We start from the raw sequence: 18,237 nt of genomic DNA, 5'->3' as shown, positions 1-18,237 counted from the left end.
CCTAGGCAGAGCCTGGTACACCAGAGGTGCTCAGTAAACCCTTGTGCTGGTGTGACTGATGTCCGATGAAAAGAATGTGAGCGGCAGGGACAACTCGATGACCTCACTGTGATGGCGTGCATCCAGGCCCTGGGCACACAGCAGTTGACTAGACAAACACCGGGCCATAGTCTCAGCTATGCACACCCCTCATTGTTTTTTGGCAGCTGGTGGTTGAAGCAGAAACTCAGTAGCCTTAACATTTACCCTAGGATGGCGTCTGCCTGTCTCTTCTTTGTTCTGGACAGCTGAGAAGCCTCTGGTAGGATCGGGGTGGGAGGCGAGCGCAGATCCTGACCAGGGTCAGGAAGAGGTGTAGAGGGAGTGGCTCCCCAGATCCCGGGGCAGTGAGAGACAGCCAGACCATCCCTCTCCTCTTTGGCACTCAGTCCTGCTATGGAAGTCTCCAGAACTCTGGACAAAGGTCACAGCACCTGCTGCCCGGGGGACATGTGACCACTTGAGCACTGCTGAGTTGCAACAAGACACACAATGAGGTCATTGTGCTAAACATGCAGGTTTCCCTGCCAGGCCACGCCCCATTCCATCACTGCCTTTCTGGAACCTGATTTGTAGGGGCCCCGATCTGGGGATGGAGTTGTCCGGTGGCCCTGGGGGAGGAGGGCCTGCTCTGAGACCCGGAGAGAAGTAGATGGGAGAAGGAGGCAATGACCCCTTTTTGCCTTCAGGCCCCATGAAGAGTGGCAGGCTCAGGTAAGACCACTGTTTGACTCTTGGTGACACTTGGGCATTAAGCCTTGTCCTCTAAGATTTGCTTTGGGTGGTGAAGACTGGGTCACAGGACTGTGGGCAGAGGTCAGAGCAAGGTGTCAGGGAGAATGTCCAGCTTTGTTGCCTTAAGCTGAGTGGCCCTGGGCCACCTTACCTCTCTGAGCCTTCATGGCCTCATCTATAAAATAGGGATGACGATGTCTGTCATACTGGATGGTAAGTGATCTTACATGAAATAAGGTCCAGTACAACCTGAGTGCTTTTGTCACTGTCCTTTCAGGAGTGAAGAGTCACACAGCGCTTTGCATGCTGCAGACCCTCAGGCAAAGCTCACTGGTGGGCTTCACTCCACAGGCCATTTGGTGAGTGGAAAGGACTACCCTGCTTGGGTTGCTTATATTGTAATAGGTGACTCTAATGGAGATGGCACGGCGAGGTAGCATTCAGCTTGCTGGCCACAGTAATCTTGATTTCAACAGGCAGGCGAGTAAGGAATGTTCCTTTGCTTGGCACACTGCAAGGTTCTTGGATGTCTGGTGTGTAGTTGAATGCAGAAAGGAGGAGCATCTGAATCAAGGAGCTTAAGGTAAAGCAGGACCACCTGGGCCCTGGGGACCCATTACAGGTTCAGAGACCCTGCTTCGGCTTTGCCACCATCCTTAGTACATCTTTCCGTCAAGAGATAGGGAGGCAGTAAACAGCACTCACCTTTCTCTACCTCATCTGCGGGAAGGAGGCTGGTCCAGAAGTCAGGACCGAGACACCTAGATGTTCTTGCCTATAAGCCTGGCCCTTGGGGCCCAACAGGTGACTTCTGTGCCCCATGTCCTGTCTTTGCAGAGTCCCCCTCCGGGGGAACCAGCCCCCAGCACCAGCACCACTACCACGTGAAGGACATCTGGGCGGGGGAGGGACATTACAATTACTGAGCACCAGTTACATGTGCTGTCCCAGGGCTGTGTGTGCACCATTCTCACCATCCTAGGTGCCCTTTCCCTGAAGAAAAGGCCCCGAGATCTTGAACCGCAGAGTTGGATCCTCTTGGAGGCTCTGCTCTGCGCTTATATTTAGCCTTGCAGCCTCAGTTGCCTCACATGTGAGAGGGCTGTGTGAGGATTAAACGAGATGAGATCATTAAAGCACAGGGCACAGGGCTTGTTAAGGGCTCTGCAAATTTCAGGGATGATGGTGATAAGATGTAGGAGGAATCTGCTCTAAAAGCCTCTCTAAGATATTACCCTGGTCCTCACTGCTGTTTGGGATGCAGAGCCTGACTCCATTCCTCACGTTCCCCATCCCTTGGAGCCAGTCGCTTCCACCAGACAATTCCGAATCCAGGGTCTGAGACCTGGGTCCCCCGGGGCCCTGGGCCAATCTGCTGTGTCAGAGCTATTCCAAAGCACAGAAGGGTCCTCCTTTCTCCGGGCGCTGGGCTTTGCCTCTCCCCCAACGCGGCGGGTGAGCTGCCCCCTCTTCTGCCGGCAGGCGGGCAGGAAGAGCGGTGTGAATCAGGGTCATGAGGAAAGGGTGAACCCTGCGGCCCAGCCGGCTTCCTCCCTCCTAGCAGCGCAGAGTGACCCGCTCCAGTTCCCTCCTCGCACCGGCTGGTCTCCTCCTTCCTTTAATTAAAAGAGTTTAGTCTTCATTTGCATAAGATCCTTCTCTTTATGCAGCCTCAGTTCAGAACGAGCCTAGCCGGGAGGTTCACCAAGCGCGGTTGTGCGCCGCGTCCCAGAGCAGCACTGAAGAGCCAGCGCTGCCGTCCAGCGCGGCCCAGTCCCTGCACTGCGGGCGGGCTGCCCCATCTCTAGCCCCTCTACCTCCCGCCGCCCCACCTTCAGGCCCCAGACCCCGTCTAGGAAGCGCGTTACAGACACATACATCTCTGTCGATCCTGCAGAGCCAGTGAAGGTGCTCCGTGCGTCTAAATCCATGAGGAAGGAAGGTGCTTTCCAGTGACCTGTCTGCCGAGCACTGGACTGAGTTCCTGTGGTATTTCAGGACGACTCACCAGTCCTGCCTAGAAGGAACTAAGGCCTGACAGGAGAAACTGTATTGGCGATAACACAAAGAACTGTGGTGTCTGTGAGAATTCACCTGAAAGAGCTCTGAGGTTCATAGGAAGGCAGGATGGGAACTGCCAATCAAGCATACCAGACCCTGGATGATGATCTAAACTCAGGCCAGCTAGTCCCCGGGGCCCACCTGGTCCCACCCAGGAGGAGAGGAAGGGTGCACCTTAGCGAGACCAGACTCCCTCCCTTCCAGGAGCTCATGCTCTAGCTAGAGGACATGACACAGGCCTGGAGACTCTAGATCAGGGCCTTTGCTTCTGACCCCACAGTCACCTCAGTCTCGTGGGTCTGGCTTCCTCAGCAGACTTGGAGTTTTCTCCAGGAGTCCCCCCAGCCTGCTCAGTGCCCCACCCACCTATCGTCGTCGTCGTCGTCGTCGGCAGCCGTCCGTCTCGAGAGATGATGGTGTAGCTTCTTAAGAGTCTATCTGCACCGCCGAGAATGGCTGTGCAGTCCGACTCGGGAGTGACACGGTATCTGTCTCCTCCCGTGTTGAATCGACATCTTGCGATGACGCTGGAGTGTCTTCTCCAGTGAAGCTGAAGCTACAGAGCCTGGGCAGGGTGATATGGAGGGTCTGCTGTTGCCCATGCAGCAGACCCCCCCTCTCTTCGCAGCTGAAGGGCCCAAGGGAAAGACGGAGTCAATACAGCTTGGCTTCAGGTGCGCCGCAGGAGTTGCCGGTGTTGACTACAACGTCAAACCGCCTTAGGGACTCCGGCTCCGGATTTTCTGTCGGGGTTTACTCCCTTAGCCTTTCCCCTGAAGAGGTATGCCGCAAGGCAGCGGAGGTTTTTTGGAGTCAGAGTTTTCCTTCTCTGATGTGCCCTGACTGGAAGATTGAACCAGCAACACTTAGCTCGCAGGCCGACGCTCAATCCACTGAGCCAAACCAGCCAGGGAGGCCACCCACCTATCACCAAGCCAGTATCCATCCCTCCAGCTGGCCCAGTGTCTCAAGACCAGGGAGACAAGAGCAGAATCAACAGCCTAGCTTATAGATGAGGAGGAAGAGGCGCAGAAAGAGCTTCTTTATTTCTGTTTATGTTATTGTCCCTTTTCCCAGATTGATTCCGAAGACCCACCTCCCGACCTCTGTGAACCCGTTTAATTCTTCCTTTCTGTAAATCCCTTTTCATTTCCTTAGACTGGGAGATGGGCACCACCGTGGAGTGGGATACTAGGATTACTGTGATTTCATCCATGCAGTGTCTGGTGCAGAATGGACAACCAATAGGAAAGAAAGAATGAATATATGAATGGGCCCAGATCTAGAGAACTAGACTCACCCTTCCATGTTAAAGACAGAGGAGGAAAGAGATATGGACCCAGTATGGAAGGGGTTCAGACCCCTTATTCACTGCTGTATTCTGCCCAACTGTTGACACCAGGGTTATTTGATGTCAGCCCCTCCTGCAAAACTCCAGAGGAAAGCAGGCAACATGTCCTCTCACTTGATTATATCAAGGTCTGAAACTGAGACCCCTTGGGGCCCAGACAGTCAGTTAACACTGTTGTAGGCCCAAGAGAGGATGATGGTCTCAGGACTTGCATTGAGGTGTGTTTTCAGTAGCTCATGCCCAAATGGAAGACAAAAGCCTTTCATTAGCATTTTCTCAGCCACGAACCCCAGAGTGGAGTGAGCCCTCCCTTCTCCATCTTCCTTGCTATAGGTGCTCTGCAGAATTGGCGGAGGTCGGGAGAGAGCCATGGACAACGAACAGCACTACCACAGCAGAACACTTCAATAGCATTACCTCTATCATCCTCATGAGCAATTGATGAGGTTAGTGCTGAATTTGTTTCATAGATGAGCAAAGCAAGGCTGTGATGGACTAAATAACACACCCAAGGTCACCTAACTACTGAGTGTTTGGGTCAGGATTTGGACCCAGACCTTCTAATTCCAGAGACTAGGGGGGTTGGGTAAGACCATCTGAAAGGTAAGTGGAGCCTAGACAAGACCCCTGAATCTCCAGGCTTCGCTCTCCTGGAGACTGCCCTCCATCAGATTGCCCAGTTTTGCTGTTAAGTGATGGGTCTTTGAATGGATATCATCATACCCTTCCCAAGAGAAATATTTGTTTTAAAATCAGTCTCAGAGTCACAGTGCCTTAATTAGAGGAGAACCTTGATGAACCACTGATCAACAGCATTCATTAGTAATTCTAGTTTTAGTTCTAGTCCATATATTAGAGCGACAAGTTCCATTCGGTTCACCACCTAAAATGTAGTCAGTCTCAAAGATGGTCTCCAAATAACCCCTGCTTCCTGACATTCGTGCCCTTGTGTCATCACCTCCCACAGTGCATCAGGGTTGGTGTATATGACCACTGGAGTACGGCAGAAGTGATATGTCACTTTCCTGGCTAGGTTATAAGACAAGGCTTCTGTTCTGCTGCCTCTTGGGTTACTTGTCTTGGGAGAAGCCAGATGCCATGTCTACAGAGAAGTCCACATGACAAGGACCTGAGGCCTCCAGTCAACAAATGTGTGAGGGAGACATTTTGGGTGTGGATTGTCCAGCCTCAGTCGAGCCTTCAGATGAGCATAGGCCTGGCTCACAGTGTGCCTGAAACCTCACGAGAAACCCTGATCCAGAACCACCAGTGACTGGGTCAGATGTCACATGCGTGTTGTTCTAAGTGCTAAGTTTGTGGTAATTTGTCCCATGGTAATAGATAGCTGGTATTAGAGTCAGTCTCCTATCTGCTCTAAGAAATTCTGCTCTTGGTCATTAAAGTGTTTTGTCTGCAGACTGCTCAAAGAAGGTTTTCCTCACTAGAACAGAAAGTAGAATTTCTTCTTCTTTCTTTTTAATCCTAAACTGACTTCTTCAAGCTTGAAACCTGCCTCTAACACTGACACTGAGACTTGGTGAGTGCACACCAATTCAGTTTTGGTATTTGAGATGTGACTGTGATCCATTCTTAGAGGGGATCCTCCCAGTAGCTGGCCTGGGGACAACAGGGATGTCCTTTGGAGTCCAGCCAATGCTCTATTCTGCTTTCGCTGACATTTTGGCTGAGACAAGGGGTCATCCTGGGGGAGAGGTTACAGGGAGAGAAAAGCCAGGAAGGATGGCATTGGGGGTGGGCAGCAATAGGTGAGGTTTGTGAGACTCGCCTCTCAAAGTCAAAAAAAAAAAAAAAAAAAAAAAGGGAGTCCCTGCATTTCATATCTGTCTGTGCGTATGTGCGTAGGGGGGCAGCCCTTCCTCTCAGCGTCTTTGAAGAAGTAGAGACCTGAACTAGTACTGGTCAAGTTTCACAAGTTTGCTTGTTACTTTTTCCCTAGTTACTGTACTTTTCACAGGAAAAGGAGCTGGGGGCAAGGGGAGGTGGGGAGCACAGAGCGGGGTATGGGGAGGGGAAAGGGCAGCAAACATCCCAAGTCCCTGAGGACTAAGACAAAGAAAAAACAATAATCTGAAAAGCTGGTTTGGGCCTGTGAAGGAGGTATGGGCGCTTGCCCTGGGATCCCCAGTGTCCCTGGGTTCTTTCCATTGGCAGGACTCTGCCTGTAATTCAGGTGGGTGCCACCAGGGGGAGAAGTGTCTGCCTCGCACTGCTGACATGATTTCTGGTGGGTGTGAGTAACTAAGATAGGATCCCACCCTCGTGCTTACACTGTTCCTAAACACACACACACACAAATCACAAAATACTAATTACTGAGAAAGGACTCCTCCACTAGCCAGAGCTGTAAATTTATGGGAGTTGCTCATCCCTAATTCCTCTCCAGACCTTTGTTTGCCTCATCTTTACAGTGAAAAGGTCAAGAAAGTGACTTCCAGTATCCATCTCTGAAATTATACACTAAAGGCCCATCCTAACTGACTACAACTGTAAATACTCTTTCCAAATAAGGTCACATTCACGGGTAGCAGGGATTAGGACTTCAACATATCTTTTTGGGGACACAATTTAGCTCACAACGCTGTATAAATGTTCTTACTGCCAGCTCATTCCTGGCTCCTTGTACTCAGGTTTCTGTCCACACCTTGCTGACAAATTCAATAGCTTTTCCCAGTCTTCTCTGTAGCATTTGTCATGTCTCCTTTTCCCTCCTTCCATCTGCTAACTGACATCCAGGTCATTGTGCACAACTGCGGTTCTTCCCTCTTCCAGATTGTTCTAGGTGTGCCTTCTGCTCTGATTTTCCTTCTCTCCTCATCTCCAATTTAAGGTGCGTTTGGATGCTGAGGACTTGTTCATGTTCTCTCCTTTCAATACCCTTTACTCTGGCCAACTCCCAACCTCCATACTTCAGTGCTCTCTTCCAAGTAGATAACAAATATCTCTTTCTGGCTTGACTGTCTCCCAAGCTCAAGGCAAGCATTGCCACTTGGAAATCACTGAAGACCGTGGAAGGTAACATATTTCAAGTGTAACATATCCTCTTTAAACACACACACACACACACACACACATACCTCCCAAGATGTCCAGAAATACTGTGACACTTTAACATGGACAGGCACCCATAAGAGCAGGTGGAACCAAGCCAGTGAGATATGCCTTGTTGCCACTATTGTGATCCTGTCTTTAGGCACAGGCTGTTGAGGCCAGAGGACGTCTGAGCCACACCTATCTCTGTTGGCAGAGATTCTCAAAGCAAAACAGCAATTGCATAAGTAGCAGACAATTTAGTTTCAGACCCAATGTGGCCCAGGGTTCCTCTCTCATATGCTGCTTGACTTGGAAATAAGATTTCCACTTTAATTCTGCATTTCTTTTGGAGCCTCGGGTAGAGTGTCTCACACACAGCTGGCTTCCTAGAAATGGGGGGTTTGATGGAATTTGCCTGGGTGCTTGTCTCAGCCTTAAAACCCAATACAATTGCACTCAAGGATCTGTAAATAAGCAGTTGATGCCGCTTATCTGCAACTCAGCTCCAAAAACCTCCATTCCCTGCACAGCCAGAGAGCATAATAATGGTGATGTTTAAGATTCAGCCCTGGCTGGTGTGGCTCAGTGGATTGAGTGCCGGCCTGTGAACCAAAGGGTCACCAGTTCAATCCCCGGTCAGGGCACGTGCCTGGGTTGCAGGCCAGGTCCCTGGTTGGGGGTGCACGGGAGGCAGCCAGACATGGATGTTGCTTTCCCTTCTTTTCCCTCCCTTCTCTCTCTGACAATGAGTAAATAAATAAAATCTAAAAAATAAATAAATAAAAAGATTCAGGACTGTAGTAGGCTGTAGAGATGACCTACTACAACCCCTTCATGTTATGGACAAAGAAGCAGCCATTCTTAGACGTTGGGAGACTTCCCCAGGGCCCCCTGTGTGGTCCCCTGACATAGTATCTGCCTTTATTTACCTTCTCTTTAGAAAGGATAGCATCGAGCTCAGTTGGCCATTCCTGGGACAGGTGGAGGAGACCCCTAGGAGCTCACTAGTTCTGTTGGAGGGTGCAGGCCTGTTGCACATTTCATCCTGCAACATCCACCCACAGCACCATGGAACTGCTTTGCCAGCAGCAAAGCATCTTGGGAAGCCTTTAGGGATATTGTCCTGGGTGGATCCTTGGGGTCTGGAGGGCTCAGCAAAGGGAGGAGGGAAGACAAGGAGTGTTTAGGATTACCATGTGTGTCCTGTTCTCAAGGACTCTGTTGGGACCTAATGGCATCTTTCAGTAAAGGGAGCCATGTTGGGCAGAGAGTTGGTGTCAGTCATGTACAGGGATGAGCAAAAGTAGGTGTATAGTTGTAATACAAATAAGTAATACAATAATTAATAAATAATAACACAAGAATAAACTCACATACTCACAACTGTAAGCCTACTTTTGCTCACCCTTGTACTTATGTGATCCTTTATTGGGGCCTGTATTATGCCTCGTCTAGGTATAGCAGCTTACATGCAGCAAGACAGACCAGGGTTACAGGTTTTATTTTATCTTATATTTAATATAATTTATTTTATTTCTGTGTGTGTGTGCGTGTGTGTGTGTGTGTGTGTGTGTGTGTGTGTGTGTGTTTTGTGAGATGGGCGCCCAGCCATGAACCAAGGTCCAGGAACAGGGACCTGATGGCCCCAGAAGATGCCGCGTGGTCAGAGAGTGAGTGCCTTGGGGACAGAGGTCCATGCCACAGGGGGGGTCCCGGTTAGTGAGAGACAGGCAGCAGGCTTCGCAAAGGGTTGGGGTTCCATCTCCCCAAAGTCAGGCCTCCCCCATTACATGAAGTCTTTCAGTTCCAGTGTCCCTGTTCTCTGACACTCGATACTCACTGCATATGGCCTCATTGGGCTATTGTTACATAGGCTCTGGAGTCAGAGGGTCATGAGAACACAATAGGAGGGAACAGAGGTTTGGCACAATGGACTCATGGAAACAAAGTCCCACCTGTCCATGTTCACAGCACAGCAGGATGCACACCAGGCTGCCTTGTCATCCCCTTTGCCTGCTACCTGTCTTCTTTCCATCAAGGCGGTGCAGTGTCCAGCTCTGGAGATAAAGGAAGCAGTGAGGCCATTTGGTTGTGCATCTCTCACGAGCAAGGCATTTGCAGTAACTCCTGTGATCCTCTCAGCAGCCTTCCGAGGGAGGTGGTGATTTCTTCATGTGTGGTTAAGGAGTTTGCACTCAGAGAGTTTATAAAATGTCCTTGAGTCACCCAGACCCTCGCTGCACTGCTGGGAGACCTGGGACGGAGACTTGCACTGCCCAGGCCTCCTCAGCAGCCCCTCCTGCCTGGAGAGCTTACCTGAGCCGGGAAGGGAGACTGCATGGCTGGTGGTGAGCGAGTGACACATGGAGAGCGTCGCCTCCTGCCTGACAGCCAGAAGATAAACAGCTTCCCGTTAAATCTCGCTTAATGCTGATATTTATAAATTTATTCAGCTGTGTTTACTGAATCGCGAGAATGCCTAATAACATAACGTGCTTCGTCTCACATGTTTCTACTAATGAGAATGCAAGTATTGCTTAATTTTTTTTAACATTTCATTTGCTTTCCTCTCCCCTCGTCTCCCCCTGTTGTTATTGGCTCGAATTTAATCTATTACCAAATTCTGAAAAGTCTTGTCTTTTGGGCATTAGTGAAGAGAGGGCCAGAGCGGGCCAGAGCAGGCCTAGAGCACTTGCTGGACTCAGCCCTGTCCCTGCGGCACTTCTCCACATGACATCGATGCCTGTGGGGTCAGGGTGCTCACACGCTGACAGGAGAACAAATGCCTCTTCTATTTCCTGCTGCAGTTTGCAGAAGCTGCATGGTTTGGATCAGAGTGGCAGGTTTTTGGGGTTTTAGGGACAGGAAATTTAGGGCAGAGGGTAGGGAGCTAGTGTCCTCAGCACTGGAGACGAGGAGGATGGGAAATAGGCAACGTTTGTGGGGTTTTGGTGCAGGGTGTGTGTGTGAATGTATTTGTAGATACTCTCGTAGAGATAGATATACTCGTAGAGACAGAGATGGAGAGAGGGAGGGCGAATGAGAGAGGAGACTCCACTTTTACCCTAGTTTGTTCTGCCCACTATGAGTTTAAGATAAAGGCCTTCCTTCCCCTGGCTGTTTATCCCATTAAGGTCACCGGGCAGCCTTCACCTGCCTGCAAGGACCCCCAAGACCAGGGCAGGGAGAGATGGCAAAAAGGTCAGCAGATCAGATTCCTCAGGATGGCATCTAGTAAGCCGGTGAGTGAAGGTGGAGGATGAGGAGAGCTGGTGTGTCTGTACTGGGCTTCCTTGGGGAAGGGTGGGGTGGGGTGGGGTGGGTGGGAGAGGGGGCTGGGTGGCGAGCTGCCAGGCCTCTGTGGCCTGAGGGCAGGACACCATGCAGAAGTCTGGAATCAGGTGCTGGGGAGGAGGGTGGCTGGAGAAATGCTGACCAGCGGGGCATGACCGGGAAGGGGCTGTGGTGGGACACACGCAGTTGGGAGAGCAAAGCGAAGGGAAACAGGATCCGGGATGAGGAAGTGGGTGTCCTCTGTCCTCTTCCAGCTCCCGTGGAATCCTCACATTGAGGTGTTTTCTATTTCTTCTCTCCTCCAAGGAGCCTGTCATGCTACTGAAATTTTTTTTTAATTAAAAAAAAATATAGCCTTAAATGTAAAAGTTGAGTGGAACAATTTATATTTCCCTGTCAACCCCCCTCCATATGCAAATGTAGAGAGCTGGGGACACTTCTCAAATCACCCAGCTGATTGCCCCACCTGGCCCTGTGCTAGCCAGAAAGGGGCCTGGAGAAGAGACTAGCACTTTGGCCCTGACCCCTCTGACCTTAGATGAACCACAGCCCCTTTGGGCCTCATGACCCAAAGCTCTGGACCTTCTGCTTCTGCTCTGAGTGCAAGTCCTGGTCTAGGTGTCCTTTGCTGGGCAGGCAGAACAGGAGGCCAGCCTGGCACAGTGGTGGCTGCTCTGGAAATGACACTCTCTGCTTTTCTTCCCTTCTGGAGACAGGACAAGACTGTCTTCCTTGGGGCCTGGCATTTTAGGGGGGACCATGCCTTTTGGCATTATCCAGGAAGCTGGGACCCCCCCTTCCCCCATGGGAGACCAGGAGACTGGAGATGTCTGGGGCAAGGATGGAGGCTCCAGCTGAGTTGAACATCAGAGGCCCAGCTGCTCCCCAGGGCAGGGGATGAACGCAGCACCAGTTCCAGTTCCACCCATCACTGGACCAGGCTGTTATTAGATGACAACGAGACCTCTCCTGCTCTGTCTACGGCCCAGGCAGCCCTATGCCATGGTGTCCTCACCTGCACTGCCCAGACCTGCAGGCTCACCTGGGCAGTGCCGGGAAGGGGCAGCCTTCCCCACCAGAGCAAGCACGTCCTGATCCATCTCATGTGCTTCCATGAGGGGGAGGGGGCAGACAGGTGGCATGGATATCACGGGTCTTGGGTAGCAGATGCCTATTTGAGGAGTTAGAGAAGCGAGTAGAGAAGCTGCAGGCCCAGCCTCTGCCATCTCCTCTTGCTTTCTCCCTGGAAAGTCAGCCGTCCTCATGGGTCCCCATCTACATGCACATCTCTGAGGCCCCTCAGGACGGTGCCCTGCTCCTCTCTGTTCTGCAGCTGCAGCTGAACTTCCTCTGCTCACCTCCCTCTGTGCCAGCTCTGTTTGGGATTCCCTGGGGGAGAAGGGGGAGGGACACTGGGGCTCATCCCTCTCTTTTGTGCTGCCTCTCCCTCCCACTTCCGCTCCCTGCACTGCTCCCGGTGACCTTTCACCCCTCCCTTGGATGTCCTTCAAAGGCAGCTCCTGGGGTTAATAACTTTGGCTGGCAGCCCCACACAAAGCCAGGGCCGGAAACCATTGTCCCCAGGACAATGGCTGTGCAACCCAATAATGAGGCCTCCGCAGTGTTGTCTGATATCCTACGTTGCCCTGGCAAAAGAGGAGGATTGCGGGGCTGCCCTGCCCCCCGAAGATGAATTGTTCCCTGCACCCATGGTGGGTCCTCCTGGGAGGCACCAGCCTCCTGCACCCTCCAATCAGCTGCATTTCCGTGCAGGATGGATGTCATCCAGAGACACCTCAACACACATACCACCTCCAGCTCATTGTTCTGCTCCCCTGTACCTGGTGCAAGCACCTCACAGTTTAGCAATTGATTGGTTTTGGCAAATTGGCAAAGTCGAGGAGAGGCCAGTCTGCCACCTGATGGCAGCATGTGGCAGTTTCTAGAGCCAGATCTCCCTCTTCCCTTCCTAGCTGTGTGACCTGGGGAAGCTGGGTAACCGCTCTAAGTCTCTGTTAAAGGAGGGGTGGGTGGGAACCCGGAGAAGGGTTTTCAGAAGTTACCTGGAAAGTCAATGTCTGTGACCTCAGAGGCGGCCTTTCCCTGGCCACTGTGTGGCTGATGAGGACCCCTCCAGCTGTGGGAGTGACCCTTCCTTAGTTATAATTTAACTTCCTTCTATGCGGCCCCCTGCCTTGTGTTCCCAACCAGACTATAAGTTTCTCAGGGACATCCTGTGTCATGTACTGTTTCTCTGCCCTCTGCCCTCTGCCTTCTGCCCTCTGCACAGTGCTGGGCACTTGGGATACCGAAGAAGCCACAGAAAGTGGTTGTGGTTGCTGAGGCTCCAGAGTACCCTCAGCCCTACTGTCGACTAGAATTACCCAGAGAGACTTAAAAACACCCAGAAATTTTGACCAAATTGGTATGCACTGTGGTCTTGGGACTCTGTGTGTGTGTGTGTGTGTGTGTGTGTGTGCGTGCGTGTGTGTGTGTGCGCGTGACAAGTGGGAATATTTTAACATGCCAATAAAGAAACACTGACTTGTACACTTAGAACACAAGCCACCTCTCATTTATGACTGAACACAACCCTTCTTCAGGGGAAGAAATGCCCTATGATGTAAGGCATTATTGATGTCCTTGGGTACAGTGTTCTTTACTGTAAGGAAATGATTTGGGTTTAGGGATAGTTTTCTTTTTAAATCAACTTTATTGAGATATAATATACATATATTAAAATGTATCCATGCAAAGGTACAGTTCATGAGTTTTGAAAAATATATACATCTGTATAATGGCTGCCCCAATCAAGATACAGAATAAATCTGTCATCCCAGAAAGATCTCTGGACATGAGGTTTTAAAGTCTCCCCTGTGGTTTTGGAATGAAGCACAGTTTGACGCTCCTGTCTGACAGCATCAGCTCTGGAACCACAGAGAAGTTGTCACTCTCCAGCATGCACAGCATCGCCTAAGGATCTGGTAGAAGGCTGGTTCAGCCCTACCGGTGAGCATGGGACTCTGCAGTCTTAACAAGCTCTGCCACACTTTGAGGTTTCAAGTCTCTCATGTGCAGATGAAGGAACTGAAGCTCAGAGCTTGAATGTGGGCAGCTTGCAAACCCGGGTCCCAAGCTCCTGGCCAAACAACAGTTGCACCCTATTGTCCTTCAATCCTTTTCTTTTTCATCTCTGCCAAAACTTTAAATCCTACAAGAGGTAGGAGCCTATTAACCTCTCTGCCTCTTTCCCTCTGAGTGTTGTCTGTCCCTTCCCACCCACTCCCACCTGTCCTGCACCGACGTGAGACACTTCCCTGGGAAAGCTTCCTATGTCTGTTTCTGGATGAACTGCCCATTCCTATCAACACCTGCCTTCCCTGGGCCACTGCAGTCCTGAGTGTGCATCAGTTCAACCTAATGACCAAGTGTTTATGAAACAAGTGCTGAGTGGAGCAGACCTCACCGCCCAGGAGAAAAGTAAACCGGAAGCTGTAAGGAAGTTAATCCAGATGGCAACTGCATGAGAGGATTTGTGGGTCGGGGGAGACTTAGCCCACCCAGCGCAATCCCCTTGTTTTACAGATGATGCTGAGGAGCAGCCTCTTCCCACTCCGCCCTACCGCAATTCCAGCAGTGAGGAGCAGGCAGAAAAGACCTTGAGGAGGAGGAGGGGATTGAGAAGGACACTGAGAAAATTGTACGGGAGGCAGAAAACAAGGTGGACGTCATGGTCGAGGGCGGAGACGAGACACTGCTGATGGCAACTGAGCCCCTTTACATGAAGGAATTGGGGAGGAAGTCCTGGGGACAGGGCTGCCCTGGCAGCTGGCACAACTTCACTGCCGCGACAGCCTCACTGCCGGGACACAGGAGATGACGGTGTGCTTCTCCTCTATCCAGGTCCTCTGAGCTCCATGTGTGGGATTCCACCTCTGGGAGCAACACCAGGGTGTGTGTCTTGGCGGCCGGCCTCTTTACAGGCAGTAGGCCCTGGAGATGTCTCAATTAGAGAAAAGAAGGTATTCGGTCTGGGGGCCCAGGGGCCATGTTCAAACATTAGCAAGGCTGTCGGGCAGAGTTGCTTAGTACAATGGAATTGAAAGAGAAGCAGGTTTCACTTCACCCTTGGGGAAAACTGGGTTCTAACACTTCTCTTAGACTGAGCCACTTGAGGAGGAAAGGTCTTCAGTCCCCGTATGTGAACAGTTGAGACCCGATGAGGACAGAGATGTCAGCTGTCCAAGCTTCCTGTCCACTCCCTGAGAGTCCACCAGGGGAAGCCAGTCACCCTGGTAGCCTCCTGTCCATCTATGTCTGAGGTGCAGCCCCAGAGCAATTTCCCCTGTGGCTACCTGGCTGGGCTGTGGTATAGATCTACCGCAAGAATGCAATGGCCAGAGGCAGGTGCACAGATGACAGTAGTATAGGGTTAGGGGAGTGGAAGGCAATGGTGTCCCTCCAGGCTGCATCTGAGACATCTTTACATGTCTGAAAAAATAGGTCTGGAATATAAATAAGAGGCTGGTGCTAACGTTAGAGAAATGGCAGTTAAAATAGTGGAGTGGGGCCTGTCTAACACAGTCATGAGGCTCCAGGTTGCTGTGGGTTGAATGTCATGTGGGGATTAGGGAGTATCGGATGTGAGTGGAGTTTGGCTATGACCAGCCCTGGGAGTCAACTCAGCCCTGCCCCACCTGCCCCACCAGCTGTGTGTCCTTGGGGATAAGTTTCCTCTTCTACATAATGGTAAGATTGTCCTCCAGATATTTAAGGTTTCTTCCAGCTTACATACACTAGAATGTAGTGGTTTTAGGGATTCAATCCAAATGGCCATCCAACAGTGGGAAGCAGGGCTGAGCTGGCCCGCCCCAGGGGAATTGGGGGTCAGTGTCCAGCAGGGCCAGCTGTGGTTATCCTGCAAAGTCCCCAAGCAAAGGGGAGAGGGAGGGATAAGGATGACTTGAGGCGGGGAAGAAAAAATTGGATTTTCCTCCATTCCTTCAGTCAAGTACTGAGGAAGCTTTGCCTGCCTGCCAACTGTCTGGCAGTCAGACCAGGAATGTCCCCACGGGACCTTGCGGGGGTTGCCTAGCCTGTGTTCCATGAAGCAGGAACAACTGCTGGGTCGTTGTGGATACGTGAGGTGAAGTGCACAGCTGTCTTTGGAGCAAACTCATAAGGAGCTGTACTTCTGCCATCAGCTCCCAGCCAGATGAGGGGACAGGTTTCAAGTCCCAGCAGAATGGCCCACAGGGCTCATCCAGCCCACACCACACTTGGCCCTGCTCTCCATTGGGAGGGCAGAGCCTTTCCCTTGGCTGGCTCTGTGTACAGGGAGGGGAGCAGCGGCTCACAATCTGGCTCCAAGAACTTGGTACATTGCTCTAGCTGTGTGGCTCATCTCTGCAGCTCAGATCTTCACCCTGGAAGGAGCCTGGACCTCAGCATGAGGTCACAACCAGGAGACATGAAGGATGCTGGGTGCATGGAGCCTTCAAGATGGAAAAGCCAGGATGCCCAACACCCCTCTTCCCTGGATCCCAAGGCATAGTTTCCCACTGATCCACACTGGCCCCTGAATCCGTCCTGACCCTAATCAATGGTGTTACCACATTCGATGAACCTTTGGCACCTCTACACTGGAGGATCAGTCCCAACACTAGCAGATGACTTTGGTTTATTTATGGGATGTGTTTCCTCTGGCAACCGCACAGAGGAAACACATCTCTACTGGTGGACGGTACAGGAACAATATAGATAATACAAAATATCTGGTGTTATCCATTGTTACAACACCCGCACCAAAGTAAATTCACCAATGGTTCTTTAGAACTTGACTAAAAAAGTTACTCATGATCACTTTTCTACTTAATTTCCTAAAAGAGCAATTTGAAATCACTTGGGGATTTATTTATACGCTTTTGGTTGACAGTCAAGGAAATTGCATGTAGCAGGTACTTATATCAAGTACTTTTGAGTGAATGAATGAAGAATGAGTGACATTAAAGCTCTGCCAGTTTTCTCAACATCACCAACACTCTATTTCTTCCTGAAACCTTAGCATCACTTTGTAAACCTTGTTGAGTGACAGCCATCCCTCTATTGATTGCAACATGCTGGTGATGAGGTTTTACCATGGAAACATTTCCATCCCTGCACACTGAGCCACCCACCCTCTCTTTCAGGGAAGCATGTTTCTCTCAGAGTGGGGTTTTGCAAGAAAGGTGCACCAACCCCCCCACAAGGTGAGAGCCATAGCCTGCCTAGGGCTGCGTGTGGTGGTCATTAACTTTGTAAACTGACTTTCGGAACAACTGTGTTTATGTAACTTTGGCGTGCACTCAATCAATTCTTTTCCGGTACTTTTTCTTTCCTAATGATGTTTGCTTTGACTTATTGTAACATCAGGGTGCAGCTCCTGAGATGCTCCGCAGGGGTGAAAGAAGAGTGTGTTGTGAGACTTGATATAAATGAACTACCAGCCAGCACAAGAGCCACCTGCATGGGGCACACGCAGACCCACCTGGTGAGGGCTGGGCATTTAGGTGAGAGCCATCAGCATTGGCTTATTTCTGCCCATGGGGTCCAGGAACTCTGGCTGACAGTGTCCTCCTTCTCTTTCCTGCCATCCCTGCCCCCTACCTGGACTACAAGGACATCATCCCCACAGGCTGAAAGGCAGAAGCCCAGGTAGGTGAGCATGAGGGATGGGCGGGGTGGAAGAGAAAGAACACTTTCCTCAGAAAGCACCAGATGTTACAGAATTCCATGTGCCTGAGATGGAAGACCTACTAAAGAGCATGTAGTCCAATGTCCTTGTTTCAGAAAAGAGCAAACCAGCCTTGGAGAAGGGAAGAGCCATGTGATGTTAACAGAGCTCATTTCGGAGAAAACCAGGACTGCAATTCAGGTGTCCTTACACCTAATCCCGTGCTCATCTCATTTCCCATACTGCTCTACAGTGGACAGTGAACACTAGTTTGAGATTTCCCTGGTAGTATCAACACTCTCTTATGAAACCCTGGACCCTCAAAGTTGGCCAGGCAAACTGCAAAGCTGATGGAATTGGCCTTGGGTTTTGTGGTAAACACCCTTTTATTGTCACCTTTTCTAGTTTCTGCATTCCTACTGAACTGGAACATTTTGTACATTTCAAAATAGTTTTAAAGTATTTATCATGTCATTTATCTTAAAAACAATTTGGGGCAGAGCTATAATTTTTGCTTTATAGATAGAAGAACCAAAGCCAAGTCATACAAATAGTAAGTGGCTGGGCAGCACCTGTGTGCCTTTGCTCTTCTCCTTCAGGCATGCAGCGGTTCTCCTCACCAGTCAGTTGCAGGAGACTTCCTATGCAGATGATCAGGAACAACTCAAAAGGGGAAGGGAAGAAGGGTTAAAGTCTATTTTAAGCCTTAAGACGGCCCTCAATTGGATTTCTGTGGTCTAAAGTAGACATCTGCTTCCTTTAGGGAGTTTAAAGAGTCAAGGATTGATGGGGGCCAGGGTGGGGAGTGGGAGAGGATGGGATTCACATTATGCATGGATTTGAGGCCAGCCCTGGCACTTAAAAGCTGTGTGATTTGGGGAAATTTACTTAACCTCTCTGAGCCTCTATCTTCTCATACAAAGATTAGCATGTGGAAAGTGTACAGTGGAGAATGTCTGGGATCGGTACCTGTGGAGGAAGGAAAGAAAGTGGG

General features: G+C 50.6%; 1 long non-coding RNA gene across 3 annotated transcripts; it reads left to right on the top strand.

Annotated features, from left to right (window-relative positions):
* The first annotated feature begins 616 nt into the window (after window positions 1-616).
* On the top strand, window positions 617-17,702 carry LOC150006426 (uncharacterized). Of its 3 annotated transcripts, XR_016511744.1 has the most exons (5): window positions 617-753; window positions 1,052-1,133; window positions 4,520-4,632; window positions 14,117-14,553; window positions 15,944-17,702. It is a non-coding gene; the product is annotated as an uncharacterized LOC150006426 (long non-coding RNA). The 3 variants fall into 3 exon arrangements; XR_016511743.1 differs by lacking the exon at window positions 15,944-17,702 and having other exon boundaries at window positions 14,117-14,718; XR_016511742.1 differs by lacking the exons at window positions 14,117-14,553; window positions 15,944-17,702 and adding an exon at window positions 5,220-5,594.
* Window positions 17,703-18,237: the final 535 nt, after the last annotated feature.

Source organism: Furipterus horrens, unplaced genomic scaffold (genome assembly GCF_987537825.1).
Source record: "Furipterus horrens unplaced genomic scaffold, mFurHor1.1.pri manual_scaffold_6, whole genome shotgun sequence".
In the NCBI taxonomy this organism is placed as follows: domain Eukaryota; kingdom Metazoa; phylum Chordata; class Mammalia; order Chiroptera; family Furipteridae; genus Furipterus; species Furipterus horrens.
This window is presented reverse-complemented; position numbering and strand designations above follow the sequence as displayed.